Source organism: Eulemur rufifrons, chromosome 27 (assembly GCF_041146395.1).
Source record: "Eulemur rufifrons isolate Redbay chromosome 27, OSU_ERuf_1, whole genome shotgun sequence".
NCBI classification, from domain to species: Eukaryota; Metazoa; Chordata; class Mammalia; order Primates; family Lemuridae; genus Eulemur; species Eulemur rufifrons.
Window position 1 is genome coordinate 26,520,757 of NC_091009.1, and position 26,745 is coordinate 26,547,501.

The following is a 26,745-nucleotide window of genomic DNA, read 5'->3' on the forward strand; positions in this document are numbered from 1 at the left end:
GATGGTCTTTTCCTCCGGGCTTTATAGATTAATGCATCCTTCTTACCAATTATGGAGACAAGAAAGTGTAATTTTCTCCCCATGTTTATACTGTTCAGGATTAATCTGCCTGTAAATGGATAATCTGTCAGCTTTCTGAGACACTGAAGTGGGGAGGGGGTGGGGCAGGAAACGGGAAAGAGATTTACCAGCGGGTAATGCCATCTGCTTTATTAGGTTGTTTTATAAACCTGACATTCAATTTGTTCTGGAGGACTTGGTGACGGATTATTCTGTAAATTCCCAAATAATTATGATAACCAGAGAAAGGGGAAAAAGGGGAGAGGGAGGTGGGTTTGGAGGCGTGGGGGGTGTGCAGCACATTCGTGAGTAATGGCTCTAGGGACGACGTCCATTCTCGGCCACCTCTGAGGGTGGCCGAGAGAGGGTAGACCAGAGGCGGGGGATGACAAAAAGGGCCCCATAGCACCTCAACTCTGGGTTTCATACAATGTGCCCCCGTTTTCAAACCTTCAGATTCCCGGCCCTCCCCAAGATGGTGAATTCAAGTGAGCAGGGATTGTGTTATCCTGTTTTCAGACTTAGATACATATGTTATATTCTCTGGTCACCTGGGTCTGAATCCTGCTCCACTCCTTATTAGCATATGAACTTGGGCAAGTTATTTAAACTCCGTGCCTCAGTTTCTTCAACTGTCAAATCAGGCCAGTGACAGTGCTTACCTCCTATGGTCACTGTGCGGATCAACTTAGTTCCTATATGGAAAGCACTAGATAAACTATCTGCTATATTATCATTGTTTATTTGTGTGTTTCTTCCACAGTGCTGGGCCCGGTGCTAATGAGATGGAGACAGTGCCCTCTCACTAGATTTCCGATTGTGGAGTCTGAAAACGCCTAATGGTAGAATCAGAATGTCAGAGCTGATAAGGCCCTTGGCAATCACAGGATTCACGTTGCCCTTCGGTCCCCGGCTTGCATGCTGCCAGTGACAAGGGGCTCCCTCCAGCACTGGCGGCTCACTCCATCATTGGACTTTCCCCACGACTCCTCAGATAGTCCCCATGAAGCCAAACCTGCCTTCACCTGCAGAGCCCTCCCAAAGGGTTAAAGCTTCTGGCCTCCTGGGTTTGCGAAGGGAGCCGGGGAGCGCCCCAGTTGTAAAGCATAGCCTTGATCATGAGCTCTGAGAGCTCGTTTTTCAGCAGAAGGTTATTCAATTACCCCGTGCACGTTTATCTTTTAAATTTCCGAATGCTGCCTCCTGTGTCTTCTGTAATCTTATTTGTGCTTTTGATGGGGTGGGGGAGGGGGGTTGGAAGAAAGAAAGCCACATAGTGCATGTCCCAAGACCCATCTACCTGACGCCTGTCCTTGTGTCCTCGGGGACCATGCTGTAAGGTACAGGCATGTGGCCATGGCATCCCTGTGGGGGAAGGGAGGGGCGGGAATGAGACTCCTTACTGCTTGCTCTTTCTGGTGATCTCGGTGTCTTTCCGTTTGCAAGGACAGTTATCTGTCACCTCAGTTGGTTAGTGAGATAATGAGGCTCAGGGAATGGAGTCACTTAATCCGGGGTTTCCCACAAAGAGAATGTCTGTGCTGTGGGCCACAGTTGAATAGAACACCCCCTTACGTCTCGGCGTGCATTCTTGACCACTGGCCCCTTGCTATTCTTTGTGTAAATATTACATAAGCCAAGCATATTATTCCTCTTTCAGATGAAGAAACTGATGCATAATTAGGATATGGAATTTGCTCCAGATAGTCATATACGGAGTTAGGGTTTAGACTGTGCAGTAGGGTGCTATTGTGTTGTCTGTCCAGAACCGATCTTCCCACTTCTTCTGGTAAAAGAACCCTCTTTCCTGTGAGGAATACATTCCCAGTGGTTTGGATGGGACTGTCACTTCCCCTTTTCAGGCATGTGCCCAAGACCTGGTCTGGCTGGTCAGAATCCCCAATGCCCTTGACCACAGTAATTGGATCAGAGATGGTGACGTGACCCAAATCCAGCCAATCAGATCTTTCTTTAGGGCTTTTCTGCCAAAGCTTTTGGGGGAAAAGCTTTATTCTTCCTGGGGTTGTTAATCTGGTAGGATATGAGCCTTAGGCTATTGGTGGCCACCATGGGCACCACAAGGAGAGCACCTGCCCATGACATGGAGAGTCAAATCCTTGAGGACGTTGTTGTGGTCCTGAACCCCCAGCTATACCTGAAGCTAGATCTACCCTCTGGACTTTTTAGTTATTTTAGCTAAAATATTTCCTTTTTGCCTGGTAGTATGAATTTTGTTTCTGCCATAAAAAGCTCATTAATATAGGCTATAATTGGCACCTCCTCCCCATCCTCAAACTTTATCTCAGAAATTCAAGGTGTTTATCAAGCAAGGATTAGGAGCTGGGGTGGTCTCTGCATCTCAACAGAAGTTGGACTTCACTAGCTCCCAGGTGCTCCTCTTCTGTTGAAGCCCCCTTCCCTATCATTGTCCCTGTGTGTGCTGACAGGTGTGCTTGTAAGGGTTCTCCTACCCTCTTCCTAAAGACTTTTGTTTCCATCGGTAATCATAAACACCCTGGGCTCAAGGTGAGCAACCACTTCTAGGTCTTCTTTGTCTCCATCAATTCCGGGTCCAAGATTCTCCAGTCTCTCACATAGATCTGGTGGTTTGAGGGTGTCTGAGTATTTATGTGTATAAGAGGGCATAATTGGGGAGATGGGGGAATGAAGAGAAAGGTACTGCCAGAAAGCATAAATGCTGCAGGTGAAAGAGAAAGAAAAAGAGAGACAGGAGACTCCTCACTGGCCCTCAGGCTGCTGCGCTCACAAAAGGAAGGGTTTTCAATGACTTTCCACTAGTAATGCAAGTTATTTCCTGACACATTTCTTCCTCTATACACTCACCTCCCCCACTGGCTTATTCAGGAGCGAAGACAAAAGGATCAGGACTCAGGCTGACTCTGGGTACACACACACACACACACACACACACGTTTTCACAAGCAGCAATCAGGGTGTGATTCTCAGAACATGTCAAGGACCCTAGCGTTCTTCTAAACATCTGCAAAGCTCCCCAGAGCACCACACCATCAGGGTCTTCTACTCTAGAACTGTCTATACATTTAAAGGCACAAACATTAACATCTTGAAATATCCTTTGCCTTTTTAAAATCTGCCCCCCCAAAAAATTACTCTAAGGCTGTTGCTGGTTTCTCCACCAGCAAGTGGGAGCAGGTGGAAGGAGGGAATAAAGAATATAGACTTCCTACCTGCCTGCCTCCTGATTCCCTAAGAAATGGCAGTTTGCGGACAGAGTTTGAGGATGGACGCGGAGTAGTTACGGCAGTTCTACCTTGCCTAGAAGTAAGAGGACAGGGAGCCTAAAGGCAACAAATCCTCTCTGCCTCTTTCAGAGAAATACAGTTTACCAAAGTGGGCAGAAAGGTTGAGACTATACTTCAACCTCATTTTACAGATGGGGAGACTCAGGCCCAGGAGGTAATTCAGTGTTGCCTACTCTCACAGAGCCAGTGTCTCCTACCTCCTGGTACAGTAATTCTTTTCCCCATCATCTTCTGCCTCACCTGCCTCATCTTTTTAGGCTTTAGAGGCAGGAGTGATGGAGAGGGAGGATAGAGGGAAGAGTCCCCCATCTCTAGGGAAGAATGACAGGAGAGAGCCACAGGAGAGCATCTTCTAAGGTCCCGAAATCCTCTCTCCAGCTGAAGGTCCCTCCGCAGTCCAGACTTCTCTCCCAAAAAGTTCCGTGGCATCTGCTGGCTGCCCCAGCCCCTCTGCTGATCTATTTAACCAGAGATACTGTGATTGCTCAGGCATTTTGATCCTGCAGGCGGCGGCAGCTTTTTGTTCTATTATTCACTGCAGGGCGGGTGCTGAGTTGTTTCTCCTTGTTACAGGCCATGGCTGGGCTGCCCACCGCCTCCCCAAGGCCACTGGATGGTGGCCATCAATAAGTCAGTAGCAGCAGCTAGATTTGAGACACCTTTGGGGAAAGGGATTTGTACCATTTCAGAATCAGAGTTTTCTACAAGCTTCCTTTTTGGAAGAGATTGGGAGAGGAAAACAATGAGCATAAAAATTATAGAAATACATGTACAGATGCTAAGAGGTATGCCTTATCTGCCCAGTTGAGTGGCATGCGTTTGAAGGCAGAGCCTGCTCTTACATATGTGTGTCCCCCGTGGCACCTAGCACACGGTTAAACCTCCACTAGTATTTATTTAATGAGCAAACATATGAGTGAACGTCTCCTCCCAAGCCTCAGTCCCTCCAAAAATAGAAGAAAAGGAGCACAGAGCATCATCACACTGCTAACTACAAGACATTATGGGGTAAATTTGTTCATGTGAATACCCACAATCGCCCACATACACACTAGAGCAGCTGTCCCCAACCTTTTTGGAACTACAGATAGGTTTCATGGAAGACAATTTTTCCATGGATGGGTCAGGGGGGTGGTGGGGCTGGTGGTGGCTGGGGAGGCAGGGGGTGGTAGAGCTCAGGTGTGATGTGACCTGTAAATACAGATGAAGCTCCCCTTGCTTGCCCACCTGCTGTGCGGTGGCCTGGGGGTAGGGGACCACAGCACTAGTGGATACAAACTCTATACAGGCATTTCGTTTTGCTCACACTGTATCCCCAGCGTCTAGAGCAATGCCTGGCACATAGTGGGTCCTCAAGAAATGTGTGCAATAAATGAATGAACTGGGTGTCAGGAGGCCTGGGAAGTAATTCCAGCTCAGTCACAAACTTCCCTTCTCTGGATCTCAATTTGCCCCTCTGTGTGACAAGGGTATTGTGCCCCATCTCCAATGAGGTCACCTAATTTAGACATTTCTTGAAGAACGTGGGACATCTTGTCACCATACTGAGCCCATGCTGTGTCCCTGAATTCTTCCTCCATGGTCATGAGGGACTTTGATAACCTGTACAGATGCAGACATAATGGGTTAGACAATAAAACCCCAGGGGCCTGCAGCCAGGGGGAGGGTGTGGAGGCTAGAGAAGGAATATCCTCGAATGGAGTGCATGACCCTGGCAAAGGCAGCCAGATCTTTGTCAGTGGTATCTTCATTTCTGCAGTTGCTCTCCTCCCACCAAAAATCCAGGCACCCAAGCCCTCTCTGGTGGCACCAGATGACGTCCAACAATGGCATGGAGTCCCGTGATGGGCATGAAAAAGAGGGAAATTCCCAAAGAAGCTGTTTCCTAGCAGGCAGCCCCAGAAAATGCAGGTGGAATTAGGGACTGATCAACACGCACTTGAGCAAGCCCAATCTTTAAATCCCGGACAAGAGGAAACACATTCCAAAGTGACTGCTTCAGATGAGAACAGGGTGGGACCTAAAAGTTCAAGGATAACTCAGAATCAGGAGATAGGGAAGACTCGGCCACACCCAGCTCGTGAAGATGAATTTAACGAGAACTACGGGCAGCGTGGTTCCCTGAGAGGAAAAGGACACGTTATTCTTATTTTCTAGTGTAGGTTTTCTTCTCAGTAGACCTTCCCTTGTTGGGGTCGCCCTTCAGACCCCGTTATGACTGGGTGGGCCCTGAGCGGCCCCTCCACCCTCACCCCACCTTGCAGAAAGCTGGCCTCCCTGGAATTGTGACTCACCCGGTATGTTATGTCCTCGTGGGGTGGGCAGCAGGGGTGGTATCCCCTGTGTGCAACCCCGGGTGTGGAATGTGTGAGCTAGCTCCTATTTTAGAGTCTTGACGCCTCCCCCGCCGCCTCCTCCCTCTCCCCCGAGCAGCAGCGCTGTTTTGCCCGCGGTGCCTCGCTCAAGGTCAGGGAGCCGCCAAGGCCGGGAGGAGGGGGCGGGCAGTGGTTCCCAGCACTGCCCTCACCTGACATTTACTTTATAAGCTGTTGACTCCCAAACAATACAGTACATGCCGATTTGCAGGGTACCTTCCGTCTAGTTTCCCAGTAATCCACTCCCACCAAACAAACACGCAGGGCTTCCCTGGCCCGGCGCGGATCTGGAAAAACACAGCGCTTGGCTGGCCTCCCCGGGTTGCTTTACCCACTCCCCCGCCCCTGCCGGCGGCCGGGGGACAGCGGCCCTGCAGTGGCGCCCAACTTCCACGAGAGGGCAGCCACGGGCCGCAGAACGCCGCCAGCGCCCGCCTTCCCCGCCAGGCCCGGCCCGCGCCTGCGCAGACCAGGGGCCGCCCTGGCCCCGCGCCTGACAAGCGCTTCCGGCTGCGCAGGCTGTACGGCTGCTGTCGGCCGCTCTCCCTGGGCTGTGGCTGTACGGTCCCTGGAGGGAACAATGGGCGGATTTCAGGCGTCCGGGCCGGACAGCCTTCCTGAGAGGCCCCAGAGACGCGACAACAGGCAGTGAGATGCGGCTGTGGCTGCAGGGCTTAGGAAGAATTCCCTGGCCCGCTGGAGGCCACAGGACAACAGCAGCGACAAACCGCGCACACCTTGCCCCAGATCCCCCATCCCGGCCAGCCTCTCACATCTCCACAGCCTGAAAACTCCTACTCTGGTCCACCTTTCGTCCATCCTGCTACAGTTTGAGAGCAAGGTCGCCTCCGTCTTTTACTTACAGAAATCGCACTGACCCGGAGGTCCGGGGTGTGGGGAAGGGCCAAGGGGAACGTCCGGTTTGCAGAGAGCCCCGGTAACGGGGTTGTGGACTGCATCCTCTTACTGCGTGAAGAGTGTCAGGCTCAGAGCCGGAAACAACTTCAGGACTCAGCCAGGCACAGGTGAGAAAACCGGAAGTACAGTTGTCCAAGGCCGTGGAGTTTGCCAGTGAAGAGCAAAGCAAGCCACATCGGGCCCCTACTTGGGACCCTGTAATGGCTCCTCTTGCTCTTGGAGAAAGTAAACATTTCAAATGACCTTAAGGCCCTCCAGCGTCATCTGGCCCCGCTTACTCTAAAATACCCCACTCTCCATTCCTTCTCTTCGTCTCCTGGCCGTGCACATCCGGCTCCATGATCCCAGCCTTCGCAAGCCCCAATCTCTGCCCGGCTAACTCCTACTTGTCTTTTAGGTCTTGGCTTAGAAATCATTTCCCCTAGAAAGCTTCCCAGGACTTCCCTGCACTCCTCCCACAGAACCCTATCCAGCTCTATTCCAGGGTAGCCCACAAAGAACCACCTCTGCTTGTTCCCTTCTCTGGTCCCCCTCTCCCCCACACTACCAAAGGCCCACACTAAGTCCTAATTAACATTATGTTCCCAGCATCGAAACAAGCCCAGGATAGGATCTCCATAAATATGTAATGAATGGATCAGAGCTACCGAATTTCTAGGCCCATGTACTTTTCCCCATGTTGCCCACTGGCCCTTTCACTCTTATAGCTAAAATGAACAGATTTATGGCACATACGAGCCTATGCTATGTGGCAAAGGTGGAGAAACCACGTGACAGAATGGAAGCCTGTTCTTTTCCAGTTGTTGGGAGAATATTATGTTTCTTGCTTCTGCAATCTGGAGAATAATTTTCAAAATGATATTCTCCCTACTTCTGTAGTCCAGAGGGTACTTTCTAACTTGTGGCTCTCATTATTCCACTCAGAAGTAACTTCAAAAACAGAGGTTTTAAACCATGGGCCCACTACAACCAGAGCAGCACCAATTTTATTTTTTATTTAGGCATTTCTTTTGAAAAAGAAAAGGAGCCAAGGATTCCATTAATGCTTTAAAAATCTTTTGAGTGGAGGAGAGTGTGGGGATGGGAGTATATGGGAACTCTGTAATTTATGCTCAATTTTGCTGTGAACCTAAAACTGCTCTTAAAAATACAGCTTATTGATTTTTTAAAAGTTTTGAGATCCACAGCACCAAAGGATTGTAGAGTAGAGCAGCTGAAGAGCTGTGAACAATAGTTAACAGCTAATCATTTCCAAGGGCTGCAGCCTACACTCCCAGTGACACACATACTGCAGCTTCCAATCTGCAGAGCCTTTCTCCTTCCCTTTTATGTAGAGTCTGTGCATGTTGTTACCCATTGTTTCTTCCAGGATATCAAGGAGTATGATTTTTAATGAATCTAATAAGGAACTAAAAGATGTTATAGTTTCAGAATTTGTTGTATTTGTAGAAAAAGTTGCTATGTTACTTCTTATTTGAAAAAGAAGGAGAGCTGAACATTTTATATTTCTCTTTAAAAAAAATATTTGTTTTGTTTGAAGTTCTAGTTCTTTTTTTTTTTTTTTTTTTTAAATGCTCCCTTCCCCCCGCAAAGTTGTCCAGGTCTTAGTCCCTGGAACCTGTGAATATTTTACCTTACAAGGCAAAGGAAACTTTACAGGTGTGATTACATTAAGGATCTTGAGATTGGGAGGTTTTTCTGGATGATCCATGTGGGCCCAGTATAATCAAAAGAGCCCATATAAAAGGGAGGAAAGAGTATCAGGGTCTGAGAAGGAGGTGTGTCAATGGGAGCAGAGGTCAGAATGATCCAATGTGAGAAAGGCCACTGATAGCTTTGAAGATGGAGAAGAGGCCACAGGCCAAGGAATGCAGGTGGCCTCTAAAAGCTGGAAGAGGCAAGGAAACAGATTCTCCTCTAGAGCCTCCAGAAGGAACACTCTCCTATTGACACCTTGATTTTAGCTCAATGAGATACATTTTGAACTTTTTCCTCCAGAACTATAAGATAATAAATTTGTGCTGTTTGAAACCACTAAATTTGTGATTATTTGTTATAGCAGCAATAGGGAACTAATACAAAAACACTCTGCTCCAAAGGAAAAAAAAAGTCCCTGCCATAGACCCACATGAGTGGCAAGAAGGAAACTAATCAAAGAGGGGAAACAAACTGGCTTGTGCTGTTGTGAAGAGAAGGAACTCTTGCAGTAGTAGTAGAGGCTACCCAGATACACATGCTTATATGCTTTGTTATTCCACAGTCAGTATGAGTCAGCACCCTGGGGATAGATCTGTATAGGACTTGCATGCACTGTCTTATATTTTAATTACTTGTGTAGCCATTTTTATTTACCTTGCTAGCTGGAAAGTTTCCAATATGGCATTGATCCTTACATTCCTGTTGCCTCCAGTGTCCTGGGTGAATAATACCACCTTCTATTTGTGAGGCACTTCACACTTCCCAAAGCACTTGTGTGGCCATTATCCATTTTCAGTCTTACCACAATTCTCATGAGGTCAGGCAAGACTGGTGGTATTTTTATTAATAGATTTCATTTGACAAAAGACTAGCACCTAAATTTCTCTGACATCCAGGCCCTCCTCTCCCCAGTATTCCCCCCATTTTATCTGCAAAGGAATTCTAGACATAGGTGAGAAAGTTGAGGCACTTCTGCCCTCCCAGGAGTCCAAGACTGGGCTCTGGAGGTCCAGAGTCACTGTGTGGACCTCCTTGGTTTTCTTCACACTCTGAACATGGAAGAAAATCCTTTTGCCCAAGTGGTGGTGGAGGGAAAACCCATCCTGCTTCTCAAGGACATTGAATAATGTGGAGTAGAAATGAGAAGAAGGAAGGTCAACCCTCTGGTTCCAGGAGCAGGGAGGCAGGCAAGGCTGACAGTCAAGTCCCCAGTCTGCACCCCTCCCTCTTGCACCCTGACCCTCCTAGGGAAGCTTGCCGTGGAGACAGGAGTTGTCATGCCCAGCATGGACTTCAGGACCTCGCCCAAGGACAGGTCAGAAGAGAATGGTATTCATCACCATTTTATGTTTCAAAGACTTGTCATGGCACCAGTGTTCTCACTTACAGGGACAGCACAGTCTGTGGAGTTAGGGACAGGTTCAGGTCATAGGTCTCCACTCACCCGTGGTGTAACCTTGGCAAGTCAGTTTCCCCGATGAGGTCCCACTTCTCTATCTGCAGAATGTGCACAATAACACGTGGCCTGCAAAATCGTTGGGAAGATAAAAATAATATATGTAAAGTACATGGAAAATAATAAGCACTCGAATGGTAGCTATAGTTATTTATAACCAAGAAAACAGAGAGGGGGAGTGGATTTTTCCAGGTTAGGCAGCTGGTAAATGGAGGAACCAAGACTTCAAGAAACCTCAACCCCAGAAACTTCAGTTCCTCATCCAAAGGCTCTTCTGCTCCGCAGAAAACTAAGTCTTATACCTTCTGCAGCCAGGCGCGGGCCCTGCAAGGCAAATCTTCCCCCACCGACTCAAAGAGAGAGAGCCACAGGGACTGCTTGTGCGCACGGCCTCCACCCAGAACCCGCTGGAAGCCTGGCGCCGCACAGCTGCACACATCTGGAACCCCTCCCAGCTGGAGCCCTGCGGGGCGCACCCGGGCCCAAAATCTCCGCTGAGGGAGAAGTGAGGGCGGCGGCCCGATGCTGTGTGCCTCCCCTCTCTCCTGCCCCTGTCCCCGACTCCCGCCCGGGGGGAAGAGGGGACAAACGGCTGCCTGCCAGGGTGCAGGCGCTGCCAGCTCGGGGCTGCGGGGTGTGACGGGGAGCGCGGGGAGCCGGAGTGCAGACCCAGCCGCGCGCCCCGAAGTGCAGCCCTCGCTTTGCAAGCGTGGACAGCGGCGCGAAGGCCTGGCCAGGAGGAGCCCGGTGCGGGCAGCGGTGGCCGGAGGCGGCGGCAGAGGGTCCTGGCGCGGCGGCCTCGGCCTGCCCTGGCCAGCGGCCCGCAGGGTTCAGCCCCGGCCGAGGCAGCCAAAGCCCGCTGCCTAGCGCCAGGCGCTGCGGCCAAGGCTGACGCGGGGCTCTGAATAATGTTTGGAGGAGCCGGCGCTGGCCCTGGGACTCCGCAAAGACGCGCTGGAGGGTCGGCCCGGGCCCTCCCTCGGCGACGCTGCCGAGTGGAGGCGCGGAGCGTGGGCTGTACAGAACTTTGGGCACCTGCTTTAGGAGGATGACAAGCATAGCGAGCCCAGAAACTCACCTGTGCTGAGCCCCCAAAGGGGCCTTTACACAACCCCGACTTAGCCCCTCATTGTGATGAAGACGGTATGTAAAGTCTAAAGAGCTCTGCGTTTCACAGGTCACTTTCAATCAATCTTTCCTCTTATTTTTACAGCAACCTGTGAAGCGAGCAGGGCCGGCACCTCCATTCATTTTACAGGTGAGAAAGCGGGGAGGGGCGGGAAAGGCGGTGGGGGGCGGGGCCGGGGGGGTGGAGCTGCACCTCTTGCCTTGTTAAGCTCTGCCAACCCAAGCTTAAAGTCCTTTCTTTCTCTCTCCTGCTGGGAGGCAAAGTTTCCACGTCCAACATTCCTGTAGAGGGGAGGTCTCTACTTCTCTGAGAATTAGGCCACCCAGCCTCTGCTGTGTGTAGGGGTGGTGACAGCAAGTGACAAGGAAGCAGGTTTTCCTTATTGCAGGAGAAATTATTTGAGTGGCCTCCTTAGATGAAAGGAGTTAGAGAGATTAGGGCCCCAGCCTTAGAGCTGTGATTTTCAAAGTGCTGTCCCCAGACCAGCAACAGATGTGTCACCTGGGAACTTGTTAGAAATGCACATTATCTAATTTACCTTAGACCTACTGGATTAGAAACTCTGAGGTAGAGCTCAGCAATTTTTGTTTCAAGGAGCCCTTGAGATTCTCTGATGCACACAGAAGTTTGGAGCACCGCTGTTCCGGAAGAGCCTACATATAGACTAGAGGCAGGCCCTGCATTCAAAAGACTGACTGCCATACTGCTTAGGAGGCCCAAAACGGCAATAATTGAACTGGGAACCCCAGTGGTTAGCAACAGTGTGATAGTTCCATCCTCAGAGTCTCTGTTAATTGTGTGTGTGTGTGCATGCACACACACACAAACACACACACATCCCCCTTTGGGGCCCCATAAAATATTGGAAAGTAATGGAAACTTTTAGGCTTCATAGGATATTGCATTTACATACCCACCCAGCTCTTAACTACTCTCTAAGGGTACCTACTGAAGACCAGATTCTCAACTTGCTAAGGATGATCAGGGTGTTAGCTGATGTTTTGAGTTGAAAGAAACAGACTCAACCAGGTCATCTCATGAAACGGAGCTTTTTGTTCAGCACATGAGGTAGTAGTGGAGCAGATACTGCTGTTTGCCTTTTTCCTTGATTAACAGAAGGCTGAGGTTGACGGGGTAGAAGTACAGAGCTACCCTGTGCTTCAGAGGGGGTCGCGTTCCTCCCTGCTAGTGCCGGTGATTGATTTAGGATGGGCATGGAGTGCAGTTCTTGCCAATGAGACATGAGAGGAGCTTGCTGGGGAGGTGATGAGGTATTTTCCTTCCTCTTTAAAGGGGGCACAGAAAAGGTATGTTCCCTTTTCCATCTCTGGATGTCATTGCCTGGAACTGCTGTGGTCTTCCGAGACTATGAAAGATATTAGGCTAGAAGAACAAGCAAAATACTGAGGGTGATGGGGAGAAATTCACAAGGCACTTGGGATCTTTGTAATATTATTGAGCCACTAAATTAATCAACCCAGAGAGGGAGGAAAGCCCTTGGGATTTTCCTGCTAGATGAGAAGAATTATTTTCCTATGTACACCACTTTTAGTTGGGTTTTGTGTTTCTTGCAGCCCAAACCATACTTAATGAGACTAGAATCTCACTGTAATATCTGAGCAGAGACAAAAGTCCAGCTGGGTATCAGAGAGAGGTCCCAGGAGGACACTTGGGATTTCTAGCATCTTAGCATTGGATTATCTTGTCTCCCACATCTGTCTCAGGAGTTCCCAATTCTGCATCTCAGTGTTTCACCACTAATGTGGTTCAGTTACTCTCTTGTCTGCCTCTTTTTGTGTCTTCTGTTCTCTCTACCAGCTAGCGGGTACTCTCTAAGATTTCCAGTTCAAATTTCCAAGAATCAGAACTTGATTGGCCTAGTTAACTACACTGCTGATGGGGAATAGATTTCATGCCAGGCCACCTCCCAGGTTGCTGGTCAGTCTATGGATTGGCTGTCCTTGAATCAGTTTCCTACTTTTTGTCTAATCAGCCATAGTAAGGATGGTGGGTACAGGACATAGCCAAGCCCACTCACCCTGAGGCCCCGAAAGAGGCTGTGGGCTGAGAAGGTTCCCTTCGAGGGAAATAATGCTTTTGGCAGGTACAGAGACTGGCTTGACAGCACAGCCTTCATGGGAAACAGCAATGGCAGTGCTGAGTCAACCAAGGTCAGAGCAAAGGAATCCACTCCCACCACAACCCCGCTCTGCTGTAAATCTGTGATACACCCAAGAGTAACGGGTGCCCAGCCCACACGTTTGCCTGGGTACCTAGATCCGCCCCAAACATAACCATACTACTCAGAAAAAAATCCCTACCCCAGGTGTACCCACCCATGCACGCACACTGGAAGCCGACACACGGCTGCTGTTCACAATGTGCACACCATATGTGGCTTTTCCACGTGGCACTTCATGGAAAGTGTTTTCAGAGTTGTTGTGTTGTTTTAGTGATTGTGAAACCCTTCACAGTGTGGCATTGTGCTGGGATGTGCAAGGAGCAGCCACAGTGATAGAATCTGAAGCAGAGTGGAGCAACAACTACAGCAAACTGTTTCCTAAAACAAGGTTTTTTTAAAAAAACATATGGGATATAAGCAATTAGGAGTGCAAGTGTGAGAGAGCAAGCAGCTTTCCTTGTGCTCGTGGAGTTCTCATTGTAGGTGTGTTGTTCTTTCCCTGAGAACAAGTAATCACAGGCGTGGAAGAGGTGCGAACCGTGGTAATTCTGTCACTTATTAGTCCCCTGCCCTTGGGCAGGTTGTTTGAAGTTTCTGAGCCTCAATTTCCTCATTAGTAAAATGTGTCTAATAATACTTTCCTCACAGTATTTCCGCAATACTTGCGTACAGTAAGGTACCTAAGAAATTGCTGGGCCCATAATATAACATTTTAAAGCTGTAATTCTGAAAGATCCCTTCCGTGATGTAGGTACACGCTCTGATTATTTCGATAGAACTATGGTCAGAAGCACCAGACCACAGTCTTGACCAGATCTTGTGATGTCTGTCACCCAACTGAACAAAAGAGGTTAGAATTCAATGTGGGCCTCAGATCAGAAGTGAGAACCGGCCAGGAGGGGCTGAGGGGGTGGCAGGCAACTGGGAGGAAGACGCTTTCGTTAATGTTAATCAGACCAGGAAATGGAGAGAAAGCTAACGTGGCTTCCAGAGCTGAGCCCAGGTTTAATTCATCATTTTATGTCATATGGGGAGTAGAATAAGACCCAGGCCTGACACTGGCTGGGGCCCTAAGGGAAGAAGCTGACCTTCACCGTGGGGCAGAGATACTGTTATCAGTTAGTGATTGATACTGAGGCAAGCCACTCAGAACACTAGAGATGAGTCAGGAATGAGAATAGGATTTTTAAGATTTGGGGTCCAAAGGACCTTTGGGGGCATAGTGAAAGAAAAATTTAGGAATTCTTGGGGCAGAGTCAGGAATGGTCTATTAGACATCTGAGAACACCTGGAAGTCCAGTATGGCTGCCTGAAGCCACACCCAGAGAGGAAATCAACAATTAGTGTTGGAGAAGTTTTAGGGTTCCCTGTAGGCCTTACAATAGGGATGCCACAGCCTATGGTGTTACTTAAGATAGTGGGGAAGAACAGGGCCTGCATGCCTCAAAGCAGTATTTTTTCCAGAAAACAGGATTCTAAGATGTTTCACTCCGCTGAGGTACACACCCTGGGTAATCCCCAGGACTGTGAATATGATGGATTTTACTCCTATTTTAGGTTATGTTCATTTGGCACAGTTGGCCTTAAGATAGAAAGATTATCTAGGCGAGCTGTACTTAATCATCTCAGCGCTTTAAAAGCAGAGAGTCTCTTCTGGCTGGACACAGAAGGGGAAGTCAAAACTTTGAAGCGTGAGAAGGATTTGAGGTGCCGTTGCTGGCTTGAAGATGGAGGTGGCCACTTGTCAAGAAATTTGGGGTGGCTCTAGGGGTTGAAAGCAGCCTCCTGCTGACAGCCAGCAAGAAAAAAGGGATCTCAGTCCTGCAACCACAAGGAACTGACTTCTGCCACCAAGAATGAGCTCGAAATGAATTCTTCCCCAGAGCCTCCAGATAAGGGGCCAGCTTGGTCAACACCTTGGTTTTAGCTTTGTGATCCCCTAAGCAGGGAACCCAGCCACACCACGTCAGATTGAAAACATATCTGGCCTCCAGAACTGTGAGCTAATAAATGGGTATTATTTTAAGGTGCTAAGTGTGCACTGATTTCTTATGCAGCAACAGAAAACAAAAAGAGATCAGTAAAGAAATACATGGTTCAGACTTAGGACTAGAAATGTGTCTATCTTCATCTGATTTATTTGGTTTTTTGAAATTTATCTGATTTAGTTTTTCCCATATTTATCCCCCTTTTGTTTTTCATTAGCTTCATTATACATTCTTTTTGAAAATTCATCATCTGATTGCTAGGATCCAAAAAGAATTTGACTATACCCCAAGTGCTAAGAAAATATAGGAAGAATATAAGGTCTGTGTCCTGCGTCTGCCTGTTAGTTTGTGTGTTTTGGGAAAATAACTTACCCTCCTTATATCTTAGTTCCTCATCTATAAAACAGGGATGATGATGTCTTGTTATTATATTTAAGTCAGATTCAAATTAAATAATGTATTTTAATGTGCTTTATAAAATGCAAATCTGTATACAAATGTGAGCTACTATTTTGGTGAAGCCAGAACAACCAGCAGGATGCTCGGGGCAGGCAGGTGAGCCAGTGGCAATGAAAGTCCCAGCTTTAAAGTCTAGAAATCTGATAGAGAGGAAAAAAATTAGTAAGGAGAATCCCTTGGAGAAGACATCGGGGGAATAGTTGCAAGAGTGTTTCTCCCCTTGAGTGTGCTTTCATTGTACAAGTAAAAAGAGCAGGCTGAGAAACATGCTAGACCAATTCTCAGCATCAACAAGAACAGAATTTAAAATCCGAAACAGAATAAAAAATAATATGACCCCCCCAAAACATGGCCAACTAAATTGCTTAGAGAGTGGAAGAAAAAAAAGCCACAATACATTAGACATTAAACAGAACAAATGAATGGAATCAAATATCTATAGAGCAGAGAAAAAGCAGAAGTCTTTTAGGAGATGTTATCATTGGCTCAAGATGCAATGTGCCTGTGCTTAAACAATGGTGTGTGAAATATCTTAAACAGGAAAGAGATCCTTGGAAAGAAAGGCTGCTGGCACCGTAGCACCATTTGGAGGTTCAATTTATAACAACAAAGAAAATTGGACAAGAGATGAGTGATAAGCATACCCACGAAGGACAAAAAGATGTGAAAATCAGATGGATTCTCCCAACCACACCCTAGTTAGCAGAATGTTTATTAAGGATCAGATTACAGTAGCTATATAGAGAAATACTTTGGAGAATATTCAGAAAAGTAAAACCCAATGCCCAATAATAAATGTTTTGTTTCCTGCCTGTTTCATTGTTCATTGACAATGAAGGCATATTTTTAAAGTATGAACCCAGGTAATATGAAAAAATATACCACACTAAAAAAAGGTAAAATGCCAGAAAAATTTGAAGTAGTAATTATAAGCTTTCACAAGCACACAACATTTTGTACTCAATCTTCAGATGGACATGAGTCGTGAGTGTGGGCTCTAGGATAGGTTTGCCTGAGTTCAAACCTTCCCTCTGTCACTTACTAGCTGTGCCATCTAGGACAAGGTACTCAAGTTTGTTGAGCTCAGTTGCCTCATCTGTAAAATGGAGATAATAATACCTACAACACAGGGTTATGAGGAAGCTGTGAAGTGCTTACATTGTGCCTGGTACAAAGGAAGTGCTCAGGAAGGATAGGTTATTATCATTCATCGATGAGCACAGCCAAAGTGGTAGTAGAAGGGAGAGAGGGTCAGAGAGTACAGTGCCAAATGGCACTGGCCCCAAAGCCCTCGCCACCCTTGATTCTGACTTCTCAAGATGCTCCCTACTGAGGAGTGAGCGGAAGGGCTTGCTGCCCATGGCTCTCGGCCCCAGGTGACTATGAGACAACGTACTCCTTGAAGCTCTACTTCAAGCCTACGACATCCTTCCCATTTAAGGCAAAGAAAGCTTTCTAATCCTTTAGTAGATAGCACCACACTGTTTTTAGAGTCAAGTCCAAACTCTTTTTTTTTTTTTTTTTTTGTTGAGACAGAGTCTCACTTTGTTGCCCAGGCTAGAGTGAGTGCCGTGGCGTCAGCTTAGCTCACAGCAACCTCAGACTCCTGGGCTTAAGCGATCCTACTGCCTCAGCCTCCCAAGTAGCTGGGACTACAGGCATGCGCCACTATGCCCGGCTAATTTTTTCTATATAGATTTTTAGTTGTCCATATAATGTCTTTCTATTTTTAGTAGAGACGGGGTCTCGCTCAGGCTGGTCTCGAACTCCTGACCTTGAGCAATCCACCCGCCTCGGCCTCCCAGAGTGCTAGGATTACAGGCGTGAGCCACCGCGCCCGGCCAAGTCCAAACTCTTGAATAAGGGTTACAAGGTACTTTATGATCTGGCCTGTTTACCTCTCCCATCTAAACTCACCACACCTCACCTCACCCTTTATGCTCTAACCTTGCTGACCTGCTTACAACTCCACCTGGAAGGCTCCTACCTCACCACTTCACCTGGCTCTTCCTTCCCTATCTTTCAGATCTTCACTTGGACGTTGCCTCTTCCAGGCAGGTTTCTCTGACTCACCAGGACTAAAGTAGAGGCTTCTCCTATGCACTTGCATAATGCTCTTTCTTCTATCCCCATCATTGCGTACTCACTCTTGTGTTATTGCCTGTTTTCTTGTGTCTCTCCAATAAGACTGTAAGCAACTTGCACTGTTAACCATTTCATCCTCAGTACCTGGCACAGTGCCTGCAGTGCCTGGCTCATAGAAAGATAGGCTAGTTGCATATGAAGGAACTTGAATGGGTGGAAGAATAGAGGACTGGATGACCTGGCATTGGTTCTACAAATTAGATCAGGTTGTGAAATGGCAATGGAAGCTCCTATGAGCCTTTTGCCTCTTTTAGACCTTTATTAGACAGTGAAGGAATGTTTGACATTGTGTAAATATTAATGGGGAATAGTAAGTGACAGCATAGGTCCCAAGCAAGGAAGGTAGGGTGGCTGTTAGTTTTTTAAGACCTTCACTGGACCCAACCATTCACTTCCATATAGGTTTATACACATGGTCCCTTTCCCTCTGCCATCCAAACCTACCTGGTTCTTAACTTTCCTGCTTCTGCTGATGGTAGAACTACCTGGGCTACTGAAACTTAAAATCCCTGTCATCTTTGGGTTCTCTCCTAGCCCCTAAATCACTACAGTTCCTCAGTCCAGTAACTTTACTTCCTATTTACATCCACTTTTCTATTCCTACTGTAACTATTAAAAAGTCCTTTGGTATTTTATTTTCTTTGTTGCTATTGTTAAGGGTATTGAGTCTTTGATTTGGTTCTCAGTTTGACTGTTGTTGACGTATATGAATGCTACTGATTTGTGTACATTGATTTTGTAACCTGAGACTTTGCTGAACCTATTTATCAATTCCAGTAGTCTCTTGGCAGAATCTTTGGGGTTTTCTAGACATAAGATCATATCGTCAGCAAAGAGCAGTAATTTGGCCTCTTCTTCCCCCATTTGGATGCCCTCGATTTCCTTCTCTTGTCTCATTGCTCTGGCTAGGACTTCTAGCACTATGTTGAACAGAAGTGGTGATAGAAAGCAACCTTGTCTGGTTCAAGTTCTAAGCAGTAACGCTTTCAGTTTTTCCCCATTCAGTATGATGTTGGCTGTGGGTTTGTCATATATGGCATTTATCATTTTGAAGTAAGTCCCATCTACACCTATTTTGTTAAGCGTTCTTATCATAAAAGGGTGCTAAATTTTGTTGAATGCTTTTTCTGTGTCTTTTGAGAGGATCATACGGTCTTTGTTTTTACTTTTATTTATGTGGTGAATCACATTTATAGATTTTCATATGTTGAACCATTCCTGCATCTCTAGGATGAAGCCCACTTAGCAAATAGACAACCTACAGAATGAGAGAAAACATTTTCATGCTATACATCTGACAAAGGGCTGATAACTAGAATCTATGTAGAACTCAGGAAAATCATCAAGAAAAAAATCAAATAACCCCATTAAAAAGTGGGCAAAGGACATGAACAGAAACTTTTCAAAAGAAGATAGACTAATGGCCAATAAACATATCATAAAATGCTCAATATCTCTAATTATCAGGGACATGCAAATCAAAACCACAATGAGATATCATTTAATTCCAGTAAGAATGGCTTTTATCAAAAATCCCCAAAACAACAAATGTTGGCATGGATGCAGAGAGATAGGAACACTCATATACTGTTGATGGGACTGCAAACTAGTACAACCTCTATGGAAAATAGTATGGAGATGCCTCAAAGAACTGAAAGTAAAACTACCATTTGATCCAGCAATCCCACTACTGGGTATCTACCCAAAGGAAAAAAAGACATTCTATAAAAAAGACATCTGCACTTGAACGTTTATAGCAGCATAATTCACAATTGCAAAGATACAGAAACAACCCAAGTGTCCATCAATACATGAGTGGATTAATAAAATGTGGTATATGTATACCATGAGTACTAATCAGTCATAAAAAATATGATGAACTACATATTGTATTATCCTGGGTGGAGCTGGAGCCCATTCTTCTAAGTGGAGTATCACAAGAATGGAAAACAAACACCACATGCACTCGCCATTAAATTGGTACTAATTGATCAACACTAATGTGCACATATGGGAAGTAACATTCATAGAATGTCAGGCAGGTGGGAGGGGAGAGGAAGGAATGAGTAAATCCACACCTAACATATGTGGTGCGTGGGGGATGGGCATGCTTGTCGGGTGGTGCAAACGCAATTTATGTAACCAAAGTATTTGTAACCCCGTAATACTCTGAAATTAAAAAAAAAAAAAAAAAGTCCTTTGGGTAAGAACAAAGCTCTATTAAAGAATAACTTTTCCTCCACATTGTGAACTCATCGAGGACACCTGGGTAACTCAACATCATTTAATATGTAACACAGGCTCCAGGCTAGCCTCTGTTTCTTCAGCAACTCCAGGAAAACAGCTCTGTTACAACAGTTAAGACTCTCATGGCAGATACAGCACTGATTTTAAACGGCCTCAGATGGGGCAATGACCTAGTGCTGCTTCTTTTTTAATCGTTACAGTGCCAGAAAAACTAACTTTCCTGATGCATGTGCCTCTGCCTTAGGAAACAGGAAGGCTAGTCTTCCCCGTTTGAAAGGCTAGCCTTCCTGTTTTATTGTCTTTGCCTAGGAGAGGTCTTAAGGAACAATTGAATTTATAGTTCAGCTATTGCCAGAAGGAACATTAGTAATATTAATTATACCACAATTAAATCACAGCAATAATTAAGCATGCATCAAAATTTAAAAGGACAGTTTTATACAATCTTCTCCAACTGGTTAAATTGAATCATTCTGTTACTTAAGTTGCTTTTTTCACATTATTATTTGTGGCATCCAATAGATTCCTTTTTCAGGAAAAAAAAATTACAGAGCCATAGAGAAGTTCCTTTTGAGAAGGTGTAGGCAGCTGGTAACATCAAGCCCAACGACTTGCCAGGCTGAAGCCACGTTTTCCCAAGTAGTATGGACTAGAGTTCTTAAGTGCCCTGGGTACCGGTATTGTACTCCAAGAAGAGAAGGAGCTTGGCAGTCAGGCTGCTTCCAAATGACCCTTGATTTCTCTGACCCTCAGTTCTCTCATCTGAAGAATGTAGATAATAATAATATCTCCTTCATAGGGTTATTTCGACAGCACCTAGCATATAATTTGTATGTTGTTCCTAATTCTCCCCTATCTATGGCTCATGCCTCGCCTGAAGTGGTCAGCCTATTTGGGCAGGATTATAAGTCAAGGTCTTAATATTCCAACATACTACAACATGTTTATTTCTTTTCCATCTTGTTTCTAAAGCTTAGAGCTCTCATTTTATTCTGAAAAAATTTTTTCAGGGACAAGGTCTCAATCTGTAACCCAGGCTGGAGTGTGGTGGTGCAATCATAGCTCACTGTAGCCTCAAACTCATGGGCTCAACTGATCCTCCTGCCTCAGCCTCCCAAGCAGCTGGGACTACGGGAATACTCCACCATGCTGGCATTTTTTTCTTATTTTTTGTAGAGACAGGGTCTTACTATGTTGCCCAGGCTATTCTCAAACTCCTGGCCCCGGGCAATCCTCATGCCTCAGCCTCCCAAAGTCCTGGGATTACAGCTATGAGCCACCATGCCCAACCACAAAATGTATTTCTTAAAAAATAAGACTTGGAAGTCTTTGATCCACGGGCTACAGAATGGAGGATAGCTTGAGCCCAGGAGTTCAAGGCTGCAGTGAGCTATGATTGTACCACTGCACCGCAGCCTGGGTGACTAAGTGAGACCCTGTCTCTAAAAAAATAAAAATTAAAAAAATATATCAGTTCAGAAAAATATATATTGTTTAGAGGATTTTCTGATTAATTATAAGTATTTAGCATGTGCCCAGTGATTGTTTAGGCAACTGGTATTTGAGAGAGTCAAAGCACATATATTACCCATCAGAGAGTCTCTAAATTCTAATCATGTAATTTTAGGTCTTGAAGGAAGCACAGCATCACATTTTTCCAGCCTTATGGAGATGATTTAACAAGTATCAGGTTAGTGTGTAAGAGCATCTGCTCTTATTTAAGAGCAACATGACAACCAAGTATCTGAATGACTCTTCTGTGCCTCATAAAATGAAGGTTAGGTATTTTCCATGTTGTTGTTCAATTCCCTTTATTTAAAGGCTCATCTAATCAATTCCTACTGAAGTTGCAGCTGAATTTTATCCTTCTCATTGTCAGCAAATGAAAACTATGCAATCCAACATGTTTAACTTTTGCTTTTGCTGCCAGAAAGCTTCGTCAGTTTACTGCCCATGTGTGCCAATCAGTCCAATTTAAGTGCCTTAATGCCCACTCTCTCTGGTTCCTTCGACTGTAGTCTGCGGGACTTTATTGTTAATTGCCTAATCTTGAGTCCTTTCTGAAGTAGGGGGCAGGACAAAATTCAAACCTGAAATGAAAAAAGTTAAATAGTTCATTCCATTCAGCAATAGCAACAACAAAAATACTGGATCAGTATTATAAGTGATAGATATTGAAGATTTCTGTCCAGAAAGACTTAAATGAAAGTGATAAATGAAAAAACCAAGGTTGTTTTATATAATTACATATCACATATGTGTATAAGAGCAAAGAAATCATATCCTAGAGTCAGACTGCTTAGATCTGCACCCTAATTTTACCCTTCCCCAGTTGTATATCATTGAACAAGTTAGTTATCTTCTCATTGCCTCAAGTTCATCATCTCAAAATTGCAGATAAAAAGAGCCCCAATTAAGGTCTCTTCAAGGATTAATGAAATATTTAGGATATGGTGAGCTCTCAGTAAATACTAGCATTTACTCTTACAACTCCCTTTTTCTCATTTATGATAACAGTGTATCCTGATAATGTTTAACAGTCCAATATTCAAAAGCTGAGCAATTGCCTTACATGCTTTAGGGCAGGATGGGCTATCTTCCCCAAATGCTAACAGTTGGAAAATCCTTAATTTTGCTACCTGTAGAGACTGCCTTATTCAACCCCCTGGAATCTAGAAAACATGAAAATCTTCAGCAGGCACAAATGACCAGGGTAGAAACAGCTGTGCTGATGGGAGAGGGCTCAAGCTTTGGTAATCCTTAGGACCAGGGAAGTAAAGCCATGCAGCCCCCTTCCCTGGCCCCTCTACAGGACATTCCAGGTATGCAAGAATTGGGGTAAGAGGAAGATCTCTTTCCTCACTTCCAAAACAACTGCTGAATGAAGGCTTGGTCTGCTCCTCCCAGCAGGCTTACCCTTGAGTCCGTCCCCACTGCGTGGAGACTTGGTGGTCAGCATGCCCTGTATATGTGGTCAGAGAGGAAGGGGCCTAGCAGGAAGATACTAGCTTGAGGTGATGACCATATGTGATGAGCAATCTCCACACCCCAGTAGTCAAGAGAAGGGATCACATGTCACGGAAGAGATTGGGAATGGGGACATGTGCTAGCTTAGAATCTTAGAAGTCCAGCCTTGGCTCTCAACCATCAATCACCCTTGGCCTTCTCCCCGTCACCAGCAGTAGCAGCAAATGGACACCAGCATCACCCACTTTTGGCTCAAAGTCATCAGCAATCAGATGACATAGGGAAAAAATAAATAAGCATGTCACTGTTACATTCCGGACATTGTGCTTAAGGATGTACATGGAAATCTTATACAATATACTATCTTGTGAATGGAAATGTGGAAAGCATGAAAGCTAGATTTCTGAAAGTTGAGATTTTTTTTTTTATTTTTAGTTTATGTTGTTATTTCACTACATCCTTATTTAGAGGAGTCAATAAATTATAGCTTAATCATATTTATAAAATATCTGATCATGTGCATTTTTAAATATTTACTTAAGGAAATGGTACCAAAAGCCCTTTGTTGAGTTGGCAGTATAGCAGGTCTAGCTACTGCATAATTGGAGGCTGCACTATCCATTATGGTAACCACCGGTCACATGCGGTTATTAAGCACTTGAAATATGACTAGTGCTATTGTGGCACCAAATATTTTATTTTAATTAATTATAATTAATTTATAATTGAAAAATTGAAACAGTATGGAATACTTTTCCAATAGCATAACTTGATCATTCATGTAGGACTACACTTCACTTTATCTTTCACATAAGATCTTATGGTGTTACAGTGTATATGTCGAGCACATACGCTAGTTCTGGTAATGACATGTAAGCACATCGCTGATCTAGTTGATATCCACATATTGATTCAGTTTAAATAATTTTTTTTGCTATATAGTGATATAACATCATAATGTGTTTATCTGAATATTTTATGCAGACAACACAAGTTACAGGGACACCTATATAAATCAGTGGTAATGAAAAGATCAAGATCAATCGATTCAAAATCTGAAAAATTGCAAGTTTTGTTGTTTTTTTGTTTTTTTAGCTTTAGATGAGTCCCGAAATGTAAAATTCACTGTTCAATTAATGTTTGGGTTTGCTTTGTCCCCAAGCCAAGGACTTTTAAATTTACAAACAAATATTGTCCATTCATGCCCTGAAATATCACACTTAAGACGTATTTTTCAGTATTTTACATCTGTCAAAGAATATTTTCAGCTAGATATTAAAAAATTAGTTTCTAACACAAAAAAACAGTTTTCCAGCTATGTTAGGCCAAAATCAGATTAATTGGAATTTTTTTAAAGGGAATAATATTTCCTATATTTCTTTGTTTCACTGTATGATACATTTTAAAGATATTTATGCTCAGTTTTCTGAAGCAGATTCCATGAAATATGTCCTGGATATATTGTTAAAATCATGCAGTGTATACATGCAAATGCCATGAATCATTTCAAATTTATGGAACTGTTGAAAGAAATAGAAAACAGTGAATTTAATGACCTCATGATTTCTTTGACAATGTTCTTTGGTTGAGTCATGGAAGATATTTACAAAGATGTATTGTACTGCTAACTCTAATTCAAAATTTTCTTGAAAATAAAGGAATACTTGCCAAATATTCAAAAATCAAAGACAAAAAGTGGCAGTGTGATTTACGTTTTCACACCAATATCACACTGCATATAAATGAGCTAAATTTGAAATTCTAAGGAAAGGAAAAGTTTATCTGTGACCTACCTAGACAGATACAGGTTTTAAGTTGAAATGAAAACTTTCTATCATTTAACCAATAATAATTATTTTTATAGTTTTCTTAAATGAGCCAATATGCAGAAGATTTTAATTGTAATTGTAGCATTATGTAAATTGGCTGCAAAAACTATAAGAAAAATGTGAAGAACTCATTGTTGATACTGATAGAGTTCTTTTTCAATCTATCAATATCATTTTGAGTTCAATATTAATAAGAGTTCACACAAGAGTTAATCAATGTACTTAATTTGGACATAGTTTTGAAACTGATAGCTTTTGCTTTAAAGTCAAAGCAATTATCGCTAAAGAGATAGACCAGTTTTGTCAATGTGGATGCAAATATTAAAGAAGAGTGATTTTTCAGTTAACAGAAAAAATTTTAAGTATATTTGGAACACCTTTGGTACATAAATATGCTTTTCCAACTGTACATTTTATAAAATCATTCACTTTGACTCAATTATTTCCCATAAAAATTGAACATCTGAATTTGGTGAACTGTAAGTGTAAAGTACATTTAGTAAGGAGGAAGAAATCTAAAATATCTCATTAATATTTTTTATATTGGTTCCATATTGAAAAATAATATTTTGAGTGTATTAGGTTATATAAAATGTATTATTAAAATTAATTTGCATCTTTGAACTTTTTTAATGTGGCTACTAGAAAGTTTTAAATTACATATGTGACTTGTGATATATTTCTGTCAGCTAGCACTGGTCTGGGGGAGGCTATGCAAACTGCCTCCTCAATAAATCCTGCCCTTAGGGGCTTCAAAGGGTGAGGGAGGAAAGAAGCCAGTCTGGGAGAGTAACAGGTACCCCGACTGCTCCAAGAACTCTTTTGGCCTGACTGGATATATACGTGTCTGTCAGTACTTGCCATTGTCTTCCTGCTCTTTCCTCTCCTAACTGTGAAAGAAAAAGAAAGAGGAAGGTCATTTCTGGAAGCTTAAAGCCAGATTTCCTCTGAAAGTCTAGCTGGCCAGTTAAAATACGTCAGAGTATATTCAGGGAAACAAAGAGTAAAATAGATGCCCTTTCTCTGGGAAGTATAAGTAAATAACTACAGGCTTTTGACCCCAGAATCACCAGAAGCGCTGAAACAGTGAAAGGGAGAGACTCCGTTTCTGGGACTCTTTGAAAAGCTAGGACTTTTTGACGCTGGAAACTTAACCTAAGAAAGGAAAAGTTTGTTTTTACAAAATAAGAAAAGTGGGGTTAGGTGAAGTAGTGATTAGGGCTCAAAGTTGAAGTTTCATGGCAGAGAGATATTTAATTTGCCCTTATGCATTTTTATTTCTTTATATTTTGCTACAAAATATATTTTGCTATAAAATGTGTAAGAATTGTACACAATGATAAGCGATTAATAATGACCCAATAATTTATGCCTTTATGTTAATAATCATATTTGGGGCCAATATCAGGGTAAATGACCAGATTGCTGCTACTTTGTCTTGCTCGTTATGGCTGGAGAAAGGCTTTGTCTGTCTGGGGAGGAAGGTGTTGTGGAGAAATAACCCATTTACCTAGTGGCAGATACATGGCATCCAGACATGGAAACTGGGAAAAAAACAAACACTTTCTGGAGCAAGCTTACAGACAGGCTCCTCGCTCAGTCTGCATCATAAGCGGCTCTGTGCCTTCAGTGCCTGGCGCCGTGCCTGGCACCACGTGGGCGGCCAGCATCATTTGTTGGACCGAATTGCAAAATGAGGTCATTTCCACAAAGGGATTTGTTGTTTAGTCGGAAGACAGAATGCAAACCATAAGAAATTAAATAAATATAATTGTTTATCTTTTTTTCTGTATTTTTGTATTTTGTTTGTATTTATTTTGCTAATGAAAAAAATTTTTTTTCACCTAGTTTTTATTTTTCAGAAAGACAGTGGGTACCCAGAGCACAACACAAGTACCCTTCATTACCTGAATTCTCACTCTTCAAACATTCCCTGTAAGGGCATGCATCCATTTTTATCTCACATGCATTATCCAACTGAGAACCTGCTACAAAGCATCTGCGTGCT